Genomic DNA, 21,906 nt, shown 5'->3' on the forward strand with positions numbered 1-21,906 from the left:
GCAAGCTGTGTGACTTGGCACTGCAGTAAAGAGACTTGGTAACTTGCTGTATTTTCAGAGATATTGGTAGGTGATAGGAAGGTCCCAGATAAAGGCCTTTATCATTCATAGCATGGAGCATAGCAGGAGTTTCATATTCAAGCTGAAATGTGCACTGCCTGTATAATTTGATGTAAAATGAGCACATACTCAAAATACGTGAAAGCCTGGGCTTTAAACCTCAGTGCCACATAAATAAGTCTTCTAATCAATTAATGAAATTATCAAATAGTGAAAATGCTTTACAAAGACATGTTTAAAAATTTGCTTTTCTCCATGATATTCTAAATGTGCTTGTAAAACTAGAGGAAAATAAATTTAATGAATATTAAAATGTTAAATCAGTTGCATTTAAATAATGCCAAAATGTTTTGTTTTGCAAATTAAATTAAAGCCCATGAAATTGGTTTATGAAAAGAAATTAATAGCAATCATGATTTGAAAAGCTTCATGTTGCCAAAATAAAACACTTACAAATAGCATACTAAACTGGGGTGAACATACATACATCTACATAAATTTAAGACATCATGAATTGTTCAACATTATATTCAACTGCCTTACATACAAATGATATTAATATAGTGGTATTTTGTGACAGATTGAGAATGGGAGTTTAAAATAAGAAAAACAAAAAATAGCATATACTTTTCTATTTAAAATGTGTTTCTCTAGAAAATATGTTGCATTTTTGTAGTCTTAGGGGAAAAGCACAGCAATTAATTTCTTTTCCATTAAATAAATCTTTCTATTCAAGTATCTGAGCCCTTGGGAGAAACACATAAAACATCAACAACATAAAAACATCCTTAATACTTGAAGATCACTTTTTGTTTTGAAAATTAGGGACCTAGCACAGCTTAATCCTGAGTATAAATTGCTTTACTTTTCTCCATGTCATAAAAAAAGAAAAGAAAAAGAAAGAAAGAAAGAAAGAAAGAAAGAAAGAAAGAAAGAAAGCCCCAGCAAAAGCAGCTTAAAGAAGGAAGGAGCTGTACTGCTCAAGGTGTGAGTGTACCATCCATGATGGTGGGAAGGCACAGGATTGTCAGGCAGCTGATGACTTTCATCTGCCTTCAGGTAGGAGAGAGATGAGTGCTAGTGTTCAGTTTGCTTTCTTCCCTTTTACTCACCAGGGCCTCAGGCCATGGAATGATGCCACCTACACTTGCAGTGGACCTTCCACATTGAGTTGATCAAATCTAGAAACCTTTCAAACTCAAGTCTGGAATTTTGTCTCCTAGGTGATCTAGATTCTTCTAAGTTGATGGTCAGTATTAGACATCATTAGAATTCAGGCTTCATAGTTGTACCACTGGACACAAAATCCGAAATGCATGGTTCTGTTTTGTGTTTATATTTTTATGTGTGAGGTGTTTGAGGCTATATATAAAGGCCCTCTCTCAATACTTTATGAGCAGAAGTGGACCTTGCAAAGTTGGAACACACAATGCAAACCTGGTGCAACATAAAAAGGCTTTTGATGATAACATTCATTTGAGAAGAAATTAAAATAGACCTAAATCATTCCCAGGTTGTTGAAGAATTTCTTAATAAAGAAATGATTCCTTTTCATCACCTAACAAACATCAAGAAGAAACAAAACTAGGGAGGAAACTTGGGGAGAATGCAGAGCCAAAAGTGGGACAGATGTGGAGACCGAGAAGAATCAATGAAGGCAGGGATCAAGCCCACAGGGGAGGCATATATAGTTTACAGTATGGGTGGTGGCTTTAGGTGTTAGACATCTGGAGGAATACAGCAGTTCCAAGCCCAGAAATAGAATTAAGTAAAAGAGAAAGTCTGAACAACTTAAAAAATAGCTAATGTGTGATCAGAGTGTATTACTAGGAATGTATAATTTTCTCTGGATATGCTAGTAGCATTTAGTAAAACCAAACTTAACTATTCTTGCATAGCGTAGTGTTCAGAGTAAGCTGTGTATCATTTTTTTTCTTATTTTTTTATTAAAAATTTCCATCTCCTCCCCTCCTCCTCCCCCTTCCCTCCCCTCCCTTCCACCCATACCCCCACTCCGCCCCTCTCCAAGCCAAAGAGCCATCAGGGTTCCCTTCACTATGTTAAGTCCAAGGTCTTCCCAGCTCCCCCTAAGTCCAGGAAGGTGAGCAACCATACTGACAAGGCTCACAGTGAGCCTGTCCATGCTGTAGAGTTCATGCTCATCATGAGCAAGGAAGTTAGGACCGTGAGGAGTGCATTTACCCATTGAGACGGTGGGCCAGATCTAACGGGAGACCACCAAGTCCAGTTGGAATGGGACTTATGGAACAGGGGACCAAACCGGACTCTCTGAATGTGGCTGACGGTGGAGGAGGACTGAGAAACCAAGGACAACGGCGATGAGCTGTGTACCTTTTAAGTCCTCTCAAGTTTTATATGGAGTCAGTTAACCATGTTGGGCAGCCAATTGTTATGGGGGAGCGGGTCCCTTTGTTTGCCCCCACTGCCCAATTACCTTAACCCCTGAAATAATCACACAGAAACTGTATTCATTTAAACACTGCCTGGCCCATTATCTCTAGATTCTTATTGGTAACTCTCACATCTTGATTTAAATCATTTCTGTTAATCTGTATAAGCCATGACATCATGGCTTACCGGGAAAGATTCAGCATGTCTGATTCTGGCAGTTCCATGGGGGTTCTCTCTGACTCTGCTCTTCTTCCCAGAATTTAGTTCTGTCTCCCTGCCTACCTAAGTTCTGCCCTATCACCAGGCCCAGGAAGTTTCTTTATTCAACCAATGAAAGCAACACATAGACAAAAGGACCTCCTACACCAATAACATAAGAACATTTGATCAACTGTGTTTATAGCAGCTTTATTCATAATAGCCAGAAACAGAAAACAGCCTAGAATTCTCTCAACTGAAGAATGGATAAAGAAAATGTGATACATCTACACAATGAAGTATTATTTAGCTATTAAAAATAATGATACCATAAAATTTGCCAGCAAATGGATGGAACTATAAAAGATCATCCTAAGTGAGGTAACCCAAACCCAGATATACAAACAATGTTTGTACTCACTTAAAGGCTATTAGCTGTAAAATAAAGAATAACTGTGCTTTAATCTACAGACCCAAAGAAGTTAAATAACAAGGAAACTTTTGAGGGGTAGAGAGCACATCAATATCACTATGAAAAGGAAATAAAATAGATGTCACAGGTGGATTGAGGAGGGGTCTGAATGGGGACTGTGCATGAGAACATAAGGGATCAGGTGGGGGAGGATGGAGAGAGAAAATGCTGGGAAAGGCAACAGGAATCAAGGGCATCTCTGGGATGAACTAGAAACCTTCTACCATGGAAACTCCCAGGAATCTATGAGTGTGATTCCCTAGCTAAGAATCCTGGCAATGGGAGATATGGAATTTGAGCCAGCCATCTCCTGTAACCAGTCAAGACTTCCAGTGGCGGGATTGGACACCAACACAATCACATAACCTTTGACCTACAATTTACCCTGCCAACAAGATATGCTGAGTTACAGGTGCTGCAGAAATTATGAGACTATCTATCTAATGACTGGTCCAGCTTGAGACCCATACCATGACAGAGAGCCTTGTACCATGCCTGACAGGGAGCCGATCCCTGACACTGCCTGGAGGGCCAGGGCTCAGAGACTGGATAGCCCAGAGACCTAGGAAAGAACCAAACATGACTGGCAAAAGATAAAAAAGTCAATAAAATTATTTCTAATTTATTATAATGATATTCTGCTATACTCATAGACTGTTTCCTAGCCCAATTTTCACCAGAAAGACTTTACCCAGCAACTGATGGAATCAGATGCAGAGACACACAGCCAAACATTAGCTGTTGTAGAAGAGGGAAAGGAAGGAATATGGAAACTGATAGCTTTCAGTGGGATTTGCCTAGCCTCCCAAAGCCGACTCTCCTTTTTCTCTTACCTTTAGCTTTGATGTCAAAATTCCTATTAAGGATACTGGATAATGTTTTTAAAAGATAATGTTCAAAACACAACATGCTAAAAGGATAAAGCATTGTCAGTACAAGTTATTAGTACAAAATAGAGAGAGGTGGGCTTTCCATCATTGACCCCCTTCACACACACACACACACACACACACACACAGGCACACACACACTCACACACAATTTTAGAGAAATTGAGAAGAGAAAGGGCTTAAGAGTCCAGTGTGGCAATCCCAGTGACAGGTGGGGAAGATGCAGTGGAGTATGTTGTTTACATCAGCAAAAGCCTGGCACAGCAATCCCCTAAAGGCACAACATTCTCTTATTTCTTTTGTTTAAATGGAAAACTTAAATGTTACTAAAGAGAATCTCATCTTGCCAAGAAAAAAAATATTGCTTCTGTTTTTCTTGTATTTAAATTTCTTAATTTACAGAAAGAATTCACGAAAAGATATTGTTCACAGCTGATGTGGGAGGTTAGCTGGCCCGTGGGTCTCTGGAGTTTTCTGTCTCTACCTCCCATCACCACTTGGGAGTCTGGGAATTAGCCCTACTTATGTCACCATGTCTGACTTTTATGGGTTCCTCGAACAGAAGTCAAATCATCAGGCTTGCCTCATAAGTCATCTTCCAAATTCCCCAAATTTAGAATTTCTAATGTAACATGCTGTTGGAGAGAGGTCGATAGAATTAACCAGACTAGCTTTAATAAGGGAAAGAAGGGGAGCTTACAAAGCCAGGGTTCCAGCGGAATGCAGGAAAACAAAAAGGAAAAACAAACAGCACACGGATGTTTTATTTGTTTCATTTGGCCCAAGGGGAACATGTCCAAAACTAAATGTGATTGGCTGAGGTTCCCCTTCATCTCCTCCTTTCTACTAAATAAGACAAACCCAATCCAAATACAACTATATACAATAGAAACAAATAATAAATAAAAAATTATAAACAACAAACAATATTAAGCAAGAAACATATAACAAAAGTTTTGTTAAGCATTTTATTTCAAGGAGTCTAAATAATGTAGAGGATAACTACAATTATCTAATCTTTAACTCCATCAAAGATCTGAGAAGGGAAGTAATATTACTTAAGCAACCAGGAAGTACAAACGAGGAACTTCCAAAATGTGTAACAAATGACAAAGACAACTGACTACCTGGGCAATCACCCAAAGTCTCGTTTTGTAATGTTGAGGTAACCAACCTTGGTTAAGGCCTAACATAACTGACATACATTTTTCAAAGGCAAGGAACTTTCTTTCTTGTTTTTTTAAGAACTGTCCTACCCTGTCTTGGCATGATAAGACAATCCTGCTTTTATCCATTTACAGATACATATAAGGTTCCCCTTAAACATGCAGCATAGGAACTAATATACCTGGTGAAAAACATTCTTATAACACCTAAATTTTACAGTAAGACAAATTATATAAGGAAGATTGAGATACCATGAGGCACATCGAAAAGGCGTCTAAACTGGGGTCCCCAAAGGCAGCTTGGAAGACCCCGGTGTCACTGAATGAACAGAAGATGAACACTGGACTTTTGAATGTAAGCTACCTGCTGAGAGCCTGGACAGGAATTCCAGGAATGTCTCTCAGGATGTCAGTCTTGAGCAACAAAGACTTTTATGAAGTAGATTTGGGTTTAGCTCAGTGGTAGAATGCTTGCTCATTTTATGTGAGACTCTGGACTCCATCCTGCCTCTGCCTTGAATAAATAAACCAACCAACAAAAAATAAACAAGCTTAGTACATATAATTATTTAATTTGTTTCAACTTTCAGAAAATCAGGAACAAAGGAATGACGAGAGTCCACGGTGAGTCTGACTCCTTCAAGGTTTGGAGCTTTAGTTTGCCCTTTGTTTAGGGCAATAGGTAGACTGGTCCTTCAAAATGCGGTTCATGAATATCAGTTGTGTTCTGTAGTCTCAGTCTCTTCTTATTACCAATGTTTACACCCTGGACATACGAGACTAGAATATTAAAAGAAATGAGGTCTTTCCTAGACGCTCTTAAACCTGGTTTTAACAAACTGCAGCCAATGGTCTTTGTTTCTGTTCTCAGAAGTATATATTAAAAGTATTTTAGAGCCCAATATCAAATTTCAGATATTCTTACCCTATACCAGTTCATGTTTGTGTGTGTTAAAATATGGTATATAGAGAGAGACACACATACTCACATTCAGACATAAACACACTAACACACACATATTTCATGTCAGACATGACTTTAATACCAAAGAATAAGTCCCTTCCTGGAATACTGACCCTCTGATTGTGGTGCTCACCAGTGAAAATTGGAAAAGAAAACTTTTTCCTTGCACTCTAGGGACTGGGGGTAGGGGTGGCGGTGGTTCCTTCAAGGCTACACTTGCCTTGTGCAGAAAGGCATATAATAAGCTCCATTAAAAATTATATTGAAGAATTGCATTATATATAGGCTATCCTAAAGGCTACAGAAACATTAATTCCTCATCATTAAACAGAATATAGCAAAGATTTGGAGATATTAGGCTGATATATCCTTGGAACAAATTACCAGTATAAGGACAGAGAAGGTGAAATCACTATTAACATGGCTTTTACAGTTTTTTCCTTAAAATTGTTCTGTATCACTGAACCAGAAGGAACCTCACATTCAGTGTTAATGTCACATTAGCATATCTTTTCATTTTATGAACTATATGTAAGTTTTTTTCCCACAGGGTTATAGTAGTAATTATTATGAAAATGTATTTTATTCCATATGTCATCAAGCAAGCAACATCTTAGATAGATATAGGTCAGTAGCCATGATAATAATGCACTCTATGGAGCAACACAATAATACTATGCTTTCCATAGAAGTTCAGGAATGTAGAACTGAATGGGAACTGGAGGGGCAATAATCATGTGATCTAAATGAACAAATGCCCACATGTGTTCTCAGACAACACATGGGGTTCTTTCCAAGGGATTTTAGTGTGTACAGGCAAGTTAAAATCTGTATTATTACTAGAGAAACAAAGGCTTCAAGGTCTCTTGGGCTGGCCGTGGGCCTGACTTGTGCCCATGTGAAGGATGGCATGGCCCTTTCTCTTTTGGAGTGTCTTAGTCCGTATTGTATTGCTGTGAAGAAACACCATGAGCAAGACAGTTGTTATAAAAGAAAGCATTTAATTGGGGCTTGCTTACAGTTTCAGACTAAGTCCATTATCTTTATGATGGGGAGAATGACAGAGATCATGGCAGCAGTCAGGTGGGCATGGTGCAGAAGTAGCTTAAGGTTACATCCTGATCCACAGGCAGCAGGCAGAGAGAAATTCTCTGATTCTAAAATGATCTTTTAAAACCCCAAAGCCCATTGCTTGGAACACACTCCCTCTAACAAGGCCACTCCTACTCCTACAAGGCCACACCTCCTAATCATTCAGAAACAGTGCCACTTTCCTTGTGACTCAGCTTTCAAATGTATGAGTCCCTGGAGGCCATTCTTATCCAAACAATCACATGGAGTTTACATTTGAATAAAGCGTGCATTCGCCATGAACTTTCTTTGACCTTGCTTGCTAGTGTATCAGAATAGTGTCTCCAAAATAGAAAAAAAAAACATCAAGAAATGTTCCAAAGTATCAGCCACTGTGATATTGACCATGGATTCCAGCTTTGGAAGAGACCACTGTGTCTGGGGATTTAGAGGAGTTAGCCATTCTCAGGTCAATTCCATTAGCTAAGTAGGATGTCATAAAGGAAGAGACTTGGTTCTTCAAAACATGTTGATGGGTGTCTGCTGTGACCTTCACTTAACGTTGGGCAGAAGTGCAAGAGATAAAAGATGTAACTACTGATTTAAAAAGAAAAATAAAGAACGTCTTGGTGAGTGTGGTGCGGGCTGTGAGCCGAATCTCAGCGAAACTCAGTCTCTGCTGCATCCTCTTGCCTATCGCCATGGCGGCCTACAAGCTGGTCCTCATCCGGCATGGCGAGAGCGCCTGGAACCTGGAGAACCGCTTCAGCGGCTGGTAAGACGCCGACCTGAGCCCGGCGGGCCACGAAGAGGCAAAGCGTGGCTGACAGGCGTTGCGAGATGCTGGGTATGAATTCGACATCTGCTTCACCTCTGTGCAGAAGAGAGCAATACAGACCCTCTGGACAGTCCTGGATGCCACTGACCAGATGTGGCTGCCAGTGGTCAGGACCTGGCGCCTCAATGAGCGACACAATGGGGGTCTGACTGGTCTCAATAAAGCAGAAACTACTGCTAAGCATGGTGAGGCACAGGTAAAGATCTGGAGGCGATCTTGCGATGTGTCACCACCGCCAATGGAGCCTGACCATCCCTTCTACAGCAACATCAGTAAGGATCGCAGGTATGCAGACCTTACTGAGGACCAGCTACCGTCCTGTGGGAGCCTGAAGGACACTATTGCCAGAGCACTGCCCTTCTGAAATGAAGAAATTGTTCCCCAGATCAAAGAGGGGAAGAAGAGTCCTTATTGCGGCCCATGGCAACAGCCTTCGGGGGATTGTCAAGCATCTGGAGGGTCTCTCAGAAGAGCCCATTATGGAGCTGAACCTGCCAACTGGCATTCCCATTGTCTATGAATTGGACAAGAACTTGAAGCCCGTTAAACCCATGCAGTTCCTGGGAGATGAAGAGACCAAGCATAAAGCCATGGAAGCTGTGGCCGCGCAGGACAAGGCCAAGAAGTGAAGGCGAGCAGACAGACTTCTACCCAGGACCCCCCTCCCTGCCTGTCTCTGCCTCCTGCTCTCTTCCCAGCACCAGTCATTTACTCCATGTTTAGGATTTTAAGTTTAAGTTGTAGCTACAGATGGGGACCAGTGGCTCCCATTTTGTTTTAGCATTTTATCTTCTGCACCCTAGTCAGAGTAACACCTCTAGGGTGCAGGTTCTTGGTCCACATCCAGGGACGGCTCCTCTTCCCAGGAGAATTGAGAGGTAGTAATTACAGTTTTCTCAGTCCTTTGTTTACAAGGGTCTGCTTTGGAAGGTCAGCGAGGAACCATGCTGTGGCCTGACCAGTGAGAAGCCTGTCCTGCACTCTTCTGCGGTTAGGTAATGGGGGCTGTAGTCATTCCAGTGGAAGGTGAAAATAGCTTTCATTTAAAAGGTGAACTACCTTCCTCTCTGACCCTAAAGGAACTGCTGGCCCCCAAAGGTTGGGATCAATCCTGTCAAGTCCATGTGTTACATTTACTTTTACAAAAACAAAAGTACATATATATTTATCAGCACAAAAACCCCTCTGAGGATTCTAGTGGTGATTGAAATAGTCTATGTGGTCACCAGAAAATAAGCCATTCCTCATATCAAGTGGGATAAACTCCTTGTCCTCAAGGGACAGGAGTGTCTCTTACTGTGTGTTAGGATCCTTCTGCCTTGTCTTGTGGAGGTGAAGTGCCCCTTGATCATGTCCAGGGTTTTGTCTTTAGCTGTCTGAATCATGTTCCAGCTGCTTGACCCTACCATGTGGGTTCAGACCTTGTTTTGGGCATACTAAATCTTCTTTTCCAGATCAGTATAATAAAGGAGTGATGTGCAATAAAAAAGAAAAGAAAAGAACGTCTTCCATTCTGAAGTATGATTAATTGGAGACAGAATATGCATAATAAATGCTGGGTATTATTATTATTTTATGTTATATCATAATGCGGTATTGACTACCAGTTATTTGTGTCTAATCATTTGGAGGCCACAGAAAAGTGTTATAGAGGAAAGCTTAGTAACATTTTCCCATTGCTGTTACAAAATATCCAACAAAAGCCTCTTAAAGAAAAAAGTGGTTTTTCTGGCTCACAGTTTGGGGGCTAAGTCCATCATGGCAGCAAAGGGATCAAGTATCTCATCCTATTATATTGCATCTTCAACAAGAGAATTGAAAAAGAGAGATACTGGTACTTACCTCCCTTTCCATTTGTATTCAGTCTGTGACTCCAGAACATGAGATGGTGCTCATACAATCTTTCTGTTACCCCTTCTAAAATGTACCCTGAATCATAGATATAGAGGTTGTATTGAGGATTTTCAGTTCGAGGGGGCCATTCTATAGTTACTTGTTTTCTGCATATTGGCCAATTGTTGCTTTCTGTAATGTCTTTATTCATTGTAAAAAGAAGCTTCTTTGATGTTGGGCAAGAGCTACACTTATTTGTGGGTGTAAGGATAAGTATTTAGAATGCAGTTAGAAAGTATGTGGCTTATTTCTGTTCTTAATGTGCAAAAGAGGAAAATCAGAAATTAACTTTTAATGTCAGTTAAATTAAATGGGATGAGATAATGGCTTTGGAACATTTTGAGAAGCTAAAAGCTATAGAAAAACTAATTCTGTGTAAATTTAATATTATATATAAAGTACCAATAAAATATGTGATTTATTGAATTTATTGAACAATTGCATTGTTCCATTTCATTTGCACTTATTTGTGCACTTTTTATGGCCATTCCTGTACTGTATCTTTCAATTTCAAGTAATTAAATTTCTCTTACATTGTTTCCCTCACACACAGTGGATTTTATGTTCTTTTCCCCTTCCTGTATTTTTTGCATCCCAATACAAAAGACAAGATGCTTGATAGAAGGCCTAGAAACCTAATAAAATTATATCATTCTTATATTGAACAGTTGAATTTTCCCCACAACAATGGATGACTTTATTTTGTGAGTCAATTTAAATAAGAGATAAAAAGAGGGAAAAATTTAATTTGCAGTTCAGTTTAATCCATGGGGGTAGATTATTTTAAGGAGGATTGTTTTTTGACTACTTTTTACATACTTAAAAACTAAAGTGAGAAGAGTATACATAAGTTAAGGTGGACAATGGTTTTCAAAGAACAATGAATTAAAAACAATCATGTAGGCATGCCTTTTTCACGTGTTATCCATGCACTGTCAACATTACCTTCTTTCCTGTTCCTGTCAACTTCCACCTAGGCAGAGTAACTGATTACTCCTACATGTAATTTCAGATGACATGTTATAGAGCTAATAATCTGAATTCTTGGTGGGCACAGAGAAAGGTAAGACTTGCAGTAGAATGTTGTACCGATTTGGAGCTTGTATTTTTAATGACCAAGTATTTTTTATTGTTTTTATTGAGTGCACAATAAAGCTTTTAAATGGACACAAGGAAAGGGTTTGTTTTTATTTCAAGTAAGTAACAAGTCTGGAAACAAAAAAAGAGAGGGCATGGAGGACAGACATGGATGAATGTTTCAGAAGGCATATATATGCATTATACACGGGAAACACCATTTCTACCATATGATCAATGAAACAAAGAATGAAGTTACTGCTAAAAGGGGAAAGATGAAGATAAAAAGACAGGAAATAATTTGGAATATTTGCTAAAACAATGAGAGGAAGAATGAGGACACTTTAAATTCTGCCGATGTCCCCCATACTTTCCCTAAATGACGTGGACCTCCCAGATATTCTGGGCAGGGTACACTACCTGTTCATCATCCCATGTCTTCTCTGTCTCCAGACTTTGTGACCAGCTTTCTTTGCTTTCCTCTGGCTTTAACTCCTCTAAAAAGCAGAGGACTTTGCTGTAAAGTTATCATCTCATGGAAGGAGTGTCTCGCCCCTTCCTCTCGTTTGAAAGCTATAGTTTCCTGGTTACAAACGTATACCTGAACTGACATTACAGTTTTGTTTACTTTTCCTAGTAGGTACACTACAGTAGACATCCCATGAAGGTCTGAGATGGGCTCAACTCTAGGACCACTCTTATCTATATCTTAGCTCTGAACAAGTTGAAAGTCCAAGTATTCAGTTTCTAGTAGTCCTTCTTCTCCTCCCTCTTCTTTCTCTTTCCCATTCCCCCACCCCATTCCTCCACTTTGGTTTCTCCTCCTCCTTCTCCAAGACTGGATTCTTAGTGTGTCTAGAATGTGTCCTCAGCTCTCATCAATCATCTTCATTCAACTCTCCAAGCCAGCTCCCTTTTGCCATCATTCAAATAAACTTTTACTCAAGGAAATCTTCATATAAATTTGTCTTGATTTTGTCACTTATACCAAAAGATTTAGAATACTTTTTACTTGTTTCTTTTCTTTTTCTTTCATCTGCTGACTTGCGATTTTACTCTCTAACTTTCTCATCTGTCCCTTCCAACAAAAACACCGTACCTAACCCCACTTTTATTCCTGGAAGAACAAAAGTCTTGCTTATTGAGTGTTAAAGTCAAGCTTATGATTTCCTGTAATTGTGAAATCACTCTTTTTCTCAAAATCTGCAACTTTTGCACATGCAAGCATATCACTTCATCTTAGTTTGAACATTTTTCTTTGTTTGGAAACAATTTAGGTTGCCCCCAGCAAATGAATTCATACTTTTCTAAATTTTAGTTGTCTTCATGCATCGTTAGTTGTTTTAAGGCTTATCAAATTTACATACTACTCTCTGTTCAAATAGTATATTAGTTCCTTGAAAATTGGCAAAGTTTCTTTAAAAAAATTAAAGTGCTTACATTGAATGAGTAGTGATTTCATTATATATTTGAAGAAGGAAAGTGCTTATGTTTGTAACATCTTTTATTGAACTAACAGCTGTCCCACTTCGCTTTAAAAAGCACAATGCTGCCATGTAAACTCTAAATAATATGGTATTGTTCTGTGAAAAGGGAAGCTAAAAATATTAGGAGGAAATTACACTCTCCAATCTGTTGACTGCATTTCCTGTACTCCCGCATTTGTAAAGAATTACTTTGATATCAGAGATTATAAACTGATAATGCAGACTTGTAACATTGAAACACTTTTCATATTTTTCAAGTAGTTGCTTGCCACTCTCAACCCCATTAAGGATTTACTGTACTCTATGATATCAACTCTGCTTTTTCATAGAAAGCACATTTAACTGGGCACTTCACATATAAAGCATTTTGTTTGCAATTGCAGTGCTGATGGGTATAATTTAAGGTACTTCTGAACATTTTTCCCATAGGTAATGTGTCTGCAAATTCTTACCAAAACATACAGGCAGTGAGACATTACCTACAGTGTTCTCTAGAGACAGATATCCAAAACACCTATTGGAGGTTACATTTTGAAACCAAAAGAAGTGAAAGAAGGAGGGGCAGAAATGGAGGAAGACAATGCTGGGTGACAAGTTAGTCATTAGCTTATGCTAATTATGCTATTGCAAAGTCTGTTTTTGGCTTGGAAACCCATCTTGACTCTCTAAGAACCTGCAAGGTGAAGATGCTACCTAATCATGTTTTCTTATGTGTGACATTCTTGAGATTATTCTCTGCTTTTAATGTCTTTTTTGGACCCCTCTCATCTTTAAAGATAAACTTGAGACTGTAATGGGAGACGTAGACAGGCCTGTTTGAGAGGCAAGTGCATTATTCCATAAGAGACTGAGTGGGGCAGACCTAGGCTATCAGGAGCAAAGAGTCAGGGAAACAGATATTGCTGACAAGACTTACTGAAGAAGTGACTTATGTTTTACCATCTCCAACATGGTTTTAGGGCTGAACACCTGAACTAATTTTCTGTGTTGAATCAGTGCCCATGTATAAGACTCCTTGTGGCCATGCATTGCTCTTGTCTATACCTGTCTCATCTCTAACAATGCTCCCTGATGCCTACTCATGTCTGTAGCCGTATTTTGTATCCTGAGGAACTGTGTTGTGTCACCCTTCCCCATTGCTCTCCCTGTAATGCTTTTTGTTTTTGCTTTTGCTTTTTTTCATGTCTTAGCACTTTTATCACAGGAACTTTCTCTTGTAAGCTCTCTGGACAGGAGACAAGCAAGGAACGTGAATGAAGGGCACTCTGGTAATGACACAATTGGGCTGGTGACAATTAGCTGCTGAGTTTAAGGGACAGCAGTCAGAACATCCAATTGGAGTCTCACTGTCTCATTCTTACATTGCATCACAGCCAGCTAAGAACATTTCCCCCTCTTCCTCTAATGCTATTCTGTGGAAATTCTATTTGCTCTCTTGTATGTTTGTCTTAAGTTTTCAATTTACCATTTTAAACAAACCTCATTAGCTACAGGGTTATTTGCATAGCTTTCAACTGCTCTCAGGTATTTTTTTTTCAGATTACTATTTAACATACAAGCAATAGCCACAGTTATATAATTTAAACAGATTTATTTGAGAATATAACAATGGTGATCTTGGACCGGAAAGGTGACTTGGTGGTTAATTATACTTGATAATCTTCCAGAGGAACTGGGTTCAGTTCCTAGATCATAAGTCAGGCAGCTCCCAACAGACTGGCGCTCTAACCAATCTCCTCTGCTCTTTGTGGTATAGCAGGTACCGAGAAACTCATTGGATGGGAGAAGAAGTGGTGCACTTTTGGAGAAAAAATTTACTCTTGGGGACAAAAACTTGCAAATAGCTATGTGGTATCTATTTCTGGGGCAAAAGTCATAAAACCTCCAACCAGGACTTCTGTATTCTGCTGTGAAAACTCCCTCAGTCAATAGCCTTTAAAAAACTGGCACATTCTGGGTGTGGCCACATGTACTATATAAACAGATGTAGAAACATGCGCAGTCTCTTGACTCACTGGTGAAGATCTGGCATCTGTCTCTTTAAGCTGCTACAGGGCATCTCCTTGACTCCACCTACTCTGTCTCTTCATATCTCTTCCAGCCTTCTTGCTATATTCTGCCCTGCTATACACCAAAGCATCTTTTTTATTAACCAATGGTAATAAAACATATTCAAAGCATACAGAGGGGAATACCTCATCAGTGCCCCCTTTCTCCATCTGTAGAACTCATGAGCTCAGTTTGGAGCCTGCCTATTTCTCTTCTGCTTGTGGAAGCATGGAATTATCTTTCTAAGCTGACTGTCTATGTGCACTATTGTTCTGCAGCGTGCACAATGTCTCATTGACTTGCTGATCTCCTCCACTCTTTCTGGACTGGTAGACTATAGAAAATAACTTGTCTTTTCCCATGGCCTTGGCACAGTGGTTTTAGGGTTAGCTGGTGCTAGAAAAGTAAATGGGTTTCTTCAGTTCATTCTTTTTTAAAGAAATAAGTAAGAAAATAGTGACTGAATTCCTCAGGCTCTTTTTTCAACTTGCTTTGATGTTTTTTTTTTTTTTAAGATGACTTCAAGTGAAAAATAAGATTAAAGTGCATGATGACTAGAAAATGATGAAGAAACCACGTGATCTCCAGCTAGTTGGTACTGACAACAATGAGCAGTGGTTAGGCTAGTGCAAGGTTCTTTAGTCTACACCTTGTCATTACGAATTTCTCATGTTAGCGCATCTTTTTTTTTAATTCACTAAGATATTTAATTCATGTATCATCACATATGTCTTTCCTTTTATTTCCTCTTTTTCCTCAGCATTTCTGGAATTTCCGTTCCAATTAACTATTATTGTAGGGCTCAAAGCAAGGTTTATTTTCAAAAGTGGTAGTTCAGTTGCCAGGAAACAGCATGACAGAAGTAAGAAATAGAACTAGAAATGACAGATGGAAGCTGTAGATTTCCCACTTGGCCAGAATCTTCACTTTGAGATTGTCTTTCAGTTAGCTCATAATGGATGCAGAATCTCCAGCCACTCCTGGCTTCTCTTAAGTCTCACATGATGTGTTTACTTCTGATGTATTATTGTATGACTTTCCCCATTGAGACATTTATGTCTTTTTACCCCAGGGAGGGTACTGGTCACAGACCAATGAAATGATTCTACCCAGGTCTTCCTCGGGAATTAATGGATTTACTGGAGCACACAAATGAGCAAGAGTGACTCATAGGTAGCTATTGGAAAGCCCAGCCAGCAGGATTAACAACCCCGCCAAGACTCATCCCTCTAGTTCCCTGTCCAGTTTGTAGTCAACCCCTCTGGTGAGGCTCCTCTTCCCAATAATTGTTTACTACCTTTGTAACCTTGGGAACGGACCCTGTAAAACATGTCACATTATGAGATTCTTGAGAAATGTAGGTCTTGTTAGCCTTCTGAGTCTTTTGAACATCCCTCATCCCTTCAGGAAAGACTGTTTCAGTTTGGAGAAAATAAAAAGCCATACAACAAATGTTTACATGTTCACATATTCAATGAAATATACCATTGCTTGTATAATTGATCATAAAGGCAAGGATAAAGAAAGTAGGGAAATTTTGGAACTTTCTGTACTCATTATGAAACATTTTATTGTGTAAAATCTTTTTTTCAGACTTTCCTAAGGAGATGTGAAAATATATATTTACTCAATAGGGAAGGTACTGATGTATCACTGTCTAGTGATCCATTCATGATCTAGTGTGGTGAGCCAATGAGCTTATTGGGATTACTTAAAGAAGGCTGCAATGCCAGAGAAGTTCAAAGTCCCTTGGAAACCTCTCTCCAAAAAGGAGTGGATTGTGACCATCTGGTGTGTGTGATCACAGACTCTGTAACTCAGGATAAAAATGGTACCATCCAGCCTGGAGAAAACAGCTAAACAACAAATTTCTTCACACATCTTTTAAGTGGCTCAAATGAAATGATGTACAGTGGGCAGTACTAACAATCACAGAGCCAGACCTCCAGTCTCCTGCTCAAAATTGATCTCATCTTTCTTTTCTTGTTACTAAATAAAGTATTATATGGAAAAGAATTTTTATTCCAAATGGAGAATTTGTGATGGTGATTAGCTCCCATGTGTTTACCTGGATGCTCAGTCTCATTCCCTCTCACTGGTTTCTCTTCATTGGACTGATGTATGACTAACATAACATAAACCAAATTTATCCCACAGTAACAACAATGGAACTGACAGGTGAACATTTTAGGATCCCTAAGCCTTTCATTAAACTTGTAATAATTAAATAAAAATATTGTTAATCTACTTCAAGGCAAAGAGAATTCATTCAGGCACTTGTTACTTTCTTTACTATGTCATAGGTATTTTTAGATGTAGAACATCCCATGAAATGATGAGGGGACATCAAAATGACATTGAGCTTGTAACATTAGCTAAAAACTAAATATATAAAAAATAAATTAAACAATTTTATTGTAAGATAGAATCCAGGACCAGTATTGTATAAAAACACACAAACCAGACAAACTGTGTTCAATCCCCAAATCTACATAAACGTAGACAAAAATAGTTATCTCCACAAAATTTTCTACTGACACACATAAACATACTGTAACACCTGCATGGCATGCTTTTTGCCCACAATAGTAAAAACAACTCAAATAACTTTTACAAGCACATGATAAATGCTGTATACCATGTTCTAACCACATTGCAATTTAGGTGACCTTCCACAAAAAGCAAATTGTAATTTAGGATTTTATGTGAATAACAAAACCATCAGACAGGCAAGGTATATGACACATAGAGAAACAAGCAGCTTCTTTGGGTTATGTCTTAGCTGATATTATTTTGTGCCTCATACACTGGACAATAACCTGCAACAGGATTTGTTAGATTGAAGCAAAGAGATTGCAGTGAGCTTTGTACTTACCTGTATCGGTCAGTGTAGTGATGAAAGAACTGGGATAACTAACAATAACTAGAAGTGGCTCACTAATCCCAGTTATAAAAATACTACTTCAAAATTGGGAGGACATATTGCTTAAGTCTGTGGTAGGGATTCCACATTCAGGACCTTGCAGAACATCATGGCCACAAAGCAATAGGAAAACTTAGACCAGAATCCACAAACCCCCATCACAGTTATGCCCTCAACCACATAATATGACCCACAAGGTCCCACTTGTAAAATGTTCTCCTAATGATACCACCACAAAGACCCTTTGATGTATGGATCTTTGAATGAAGGCACTACCCAACCCATACTATCTTATAAACCCAAATCTTAAGAGAAGTTTAACAGGGTCTGGAGGAATGGCTTGTTAGTGAAGAGGTCTTTTTGCACTGTCAGAGAACCTGAGTTCAGTTCCCAGCACCCTTGTGAAGTAACTCCCCTCTAGCAACTGTAGCTTAGGGGATCCAGTGCCCTCTTCTGGCCCTGGGAGCACTGCACACATGCACCTGCAGCATAGTCAGGCACACTTGCACATGTAAAGAGTAATCAAAGTATTCTTTATAAAAAGAAAAGTATATCAATGGTAAATATTCTGAAAATGAATGATTTATGTTACTTTTTCATTAATTATTTCAATTATAAGTTATTCTATCTAAAAGAACATATTTTTGCTTCTCTATCCATGCAGACATTTTCCTTCAAAACAAAATTTCTGCCTGTCTTTTTGCTTTGAACATTTATCTTAGTTAGCATTAATGAGAATCCTTTTGCCAGTAGATTGGGTGTTGATATTTGATTCCAAGATACTTACCTTCATGACTAATTAATTGAAAGAAAACTTTTGAAAAAGAAACTTATATTACAATATATTACAATTTCAAACAATAGAATCAGTGCTTGCCATTTTTCACAGAGCTATTATGAACAAGCTTGCTGCCGTTCATGCTTGTCCTGATTTGCTTCTCTGTTGCTGTGATAAACATTATGACCAAATAAAACTGGACGAGGAATGGCTTTGTTTCAGATTCCAGGTTACAGACTGGGGAAGCCAGAGCAGAAGCACAAGGCAAGAAGCTGGAGACAGGAACTGAAGCATAGTCCTTGGAAAAATGCTTCTTGTTCCCTCATATTATGTTCAACTATATGTACATATATACATACATCACACTCATTGTATATTATACAGACATTTAATATAAACATTATATGTGTGTTATATACCCATGTGTGTATATTCTATGTGTATGTATATGCATTATATAATATATTATATATGTATGTGTATTCTATATACTATATGTGTGTATGTGTATATATGTTTGTGTGCATGTATGTGTACACCCAGGCACATCTGCCTAGGGCTGTTACTGCCCACAGTGGACTGGGCCCCACATTTGTAATTTAGAAAATTCCCCACATACTTATCCATAGGCCAATGTGATGTAGTCAGCTCCTCAGTTGTGGTTCCTCCTCCAGGTAACTCTGGTTTGTGTCTATTTGACTACTGCATTGGTGCCAGCTGACTTCATGGAGCCTTTTTGAGTCAATCAGATAAATATAACAAATTTCATCTTCTTTGTGTGCTAATATGATTTTCCTTTTTTATTTAAATGAAATTTTGTGAACGATATCTCATGATTCTTCCCTCTCTGTGTCCCCTACTTTTCAGTCTTCTATGTTTCTGGTTCATTTTGCCTCTTAAATATTCCTCAATCACTTCTTCCATTGCCTCTCTCATATTTCCTGGTTCAAAACCCTGTTTGTTCTCTAGGAAATTGTAATAGCCTCTGCCTAGGCTGTGTCCATACATTCTGGCTCCTTTAGGCTCCTCTATACTGCATCAGGTAGGGTCTTCCCAAGTCAAAAATTGTATTACCTGGCCCTGAGGTTAAAAACACTAGAGGTATTTCTTGGTGTTCTTAGAATAAGGCCATGTGTGACTTGTCGTCTTCTGTTCACTCATCCAACAGGATGATTTCAGAAGATATCCATGCCTGATTTGACAGACTGCATTCTGCCATGGGTTGGTCTTTTGCTAGCTGCTGTTTTCCTTTCCTCATCTATACAATGTCACTTCCTATTATAACTGTTCCTGGAAAGCCCTACCTGCTCAAATTGTGCCATTACACCCTTTAGTAGTATAGCCTGTGTCTGGAACAGTTCATGGAATTAATTTGGTTATTTTCTTTTTTTAAAAAAGATTTATTTATTTATTATACATACAACATTCTGCCTCCGTGTGTGCCTGCATGCCAGAGGAGGGCACCAGATCTCATTACAGATGGTCATGAGCCACCATGTGGTTGCTGGGAACTGAACTCAGGACCTCTGGAAGAGCAGTCAGTGCTCTTAGCCACTGAGCCATCTCTCCAGCCCCTTGGTTATTTTCTTACCTATCGTGTGTGTGCATGTGTGTGTGTGAGCATATACATATATGAATCTCAAATATCCAAAATCTCTCAAATATACACTCCTATCTAAGTAGATAGGAAGGTCCATATCTCCATTTAATATTTACTTATTATTTTAATGACTGTAGAAGGACTAGTTCTAATAATAGTAGATAACTGATTACTATATAATATGCTTCTAATAATGAAGAAGACTTATTAAAATTATTATCAGTAGCATGGAGAGATGGTGCAGAAGAGATGTTGCAGAGAACTTGTTCTTGCAAAAGACCAAGTTCGGTTCCCAGCACCCGTGTGATAGCTCACAACTGCACATAACTGCAGCAGCAGGGTGTCTCATGCCCTCTCTCTGAATTTCACAGGCATCAGATCCACACATTATCCACAGACAAACATCTGAACAATTTACTTACATACATAAAATAAATGAATATTTAAAATAAATAAATAACAAAGCTATGATCATGAACTGCCAAAGAGTCAGAGACAAGTCATCTCATGGAGTGTATATATGGTGTATCTCTTTTTTCAAAAAATTTAATTTACTTAAATTTCATATATACTTAAATCAGTTATGTAGACTATAGAGAATGTCACCATATAGCTACAAATTTATTATGCCTCCATCATCTTAGAAATACTGAGGTGCCACTGTGTACATTACCAGTTACACAGAAAGGAAATAATTGAGTGCCATTTTCCCATCGTCTTCCTGACCCAATGTTCAAAATATCTCCAATTATTCTGGGTTGATAACAACCTTAAGACCAGATTTTATATTTAGACTTCCTTGCAAAGATCTTAAAAGTCTGTTCGTCCCTGCAGATTAAATGTAAAGACTTCTCAGAAGGCAAATAGCACTAAATTCAAGACAGTCACACTTAAAAGAGAGAAAGGAAATTAGATAAGATCCCCAAAGCGTGTGGGGGAAATGAAAGGAGGCATATCCCAGTTCTTATCTTTTATAGCAATCTACTATGCTTCGCGTTCTGAACTTCTGAGAACTCAAATAATGGTGTCTATATCAGATCTCCCCTGGAGCCCGCTTTTGATGCTGATAAATGCTGTTTTCACAACGTGTCTCCTGCCAGATATGACTTCTCAGAATTGCCCACAAGCCAAGCATCATACTCATTTCTCCTTTTTTTTTTTTTGAATTTACTTTGTAGTCAGTTTATTTTGATCCAGCCTTAAGCACGGGTCACCATAGTTAGAAATAACTTTTAGTAGTGTCTTCAGTCAATAAATGAGTATTACCATGGGGATCAATGGTGATTTTTAAAAAATACATATATTCATTTATTATTTGATAATTTCATACATGTATACAATAACGCATTTTGATCATTCCACTACCTTCTCATCCTTACAACTCCTTCCACATCTCTCACCACATCCCCTGCACACATTCATGTCCTTTTCTTTTTTATAATAAACAACCTATTGAGTACAATTAGTGCTGCCTGAATGCACATGAGTATAGGAGCTTCCCTTTGATCACGGGCATCCAAATATTTGCCACACCTCTTTAGAAAACTGGTTCTTCCTCCCCTGTATGCCACTGACCAATAGCTACTCAGCTAGGATTGAGCTTTTACAAGCCCTTAATCCACTTATCCTGGGATTTTGACTGGTGTTATCTTTTCCATGTCTTGTGCAGGCATCTGTGGGTTTAGAAATACAGTGGGTCTGCTGTGTCCTAAAGGTACTCTTTTACAGTGGTGCTTCCCAAACTCTGACCCTAGAGTCTTCCCATGACTCTTCTAAGGTGTTCCTTAAGCCTTAGTGAGAGTATGAGTGATATCTAAGTATTGCAGTTTTGACTGAATACTCTGCCCTTGACACTTTCTTTCTACACTTTAACCAGTTGTGAGTCTTCTGAGTGACCATCACACACCAAAGTCAATACAAAACAAAGCATAATGAAGTTCTCTGATGAGAGTTGCACTAATCTATGTATGAAAAGATGAGTTAAAAATCAGGTTTTCAGAGGTGTGTGGATTAAAGTCAGGGTCTTCA

General features: G+C 38.7%; 1 protein-coding gene and 1 pseudogene across 5 annotated transcripts in view; both read left to right on the plus strand.

Moving 5' to 3' along the window:
• The window catches only part of Ctnna2 (catenin alpha 2), a 994,060-nt gene that overhangs the window by 129,625 nt on the left and 842,529 nt on the right, over positions 1–21,906 (plus strand). The window lies entirely within an intron of this gene.
• On the plus strand, positions 7,935–8,700 carry LOC119806839 (annotated as a pseudogene).

The sequence above is a fragment of the Arvicola amphibius genome, chromosome 2 (genome assembly GCF_903992535.2).
Source record: "Arvicola amphibius chromosome 2, mArvAmp1.2, whole genome shotgun sequence".
In the NCBI taxonomy this organism is placed as follows: domain Eukaryota; kingdom Metazoa; phylum Chordata; class Mammalia; order Rodentia; family Cricetidae; genus Arvicola; species Arvicola amphibius.